The sequence below is a fragment of the Morone saxatilis genome, unplaced genomic scaffold, assembly GCF_004916995.1.
Source record: "Morone saxatilis isolate NCDOM2014 unplaced genomic scaffold, NCSU_SB_2.0 Contig9, whole genome shotgun sequence".
Taxonomy (NCBI): Eukaryota; Metazoa; Chordata; class Actinopteri; family Moronidae; genus Morone; species Morone saxatilis.
In genome coordinates, this window is record NW_023340268.1 from 18,749,114 (window position 1) to 18,749,503 (window position 390).

A 390-nucleotide genomic window follows, 5' to 3' on the forward strand; every position below is an offset into this window, starting at 1 on the left:
CTGAAAGCCCCACCCCCAAAGTTCTTGTACTTTTGGAAGGTACCACCCCCGACTACCCAGGGGAGTTTGTGGGGGACAAAATAATGTCCCCGAAACTTAATTTAGACCCCGGTCCTTGCTGTGGAGAGTATATTTACCATAGTATGGTTGTACAAATAAGACAGCGCTCTGTGTGTGTGTGTGTGTGTGTGTGTGTGTGTGTGTGTGTGTGTGTGTGTGTGTCTTGTGTCTGTGTGTGTGTGTGTGTGTATTATATGTATATAGTATATTGATCATTATATTTAGTATTTATTATCATGTATTTATGGATTGATATTATATATATCACATTATATCTATATTAATGCGTATATTATATCACAGCCTTATATTATACTCACATTATATACT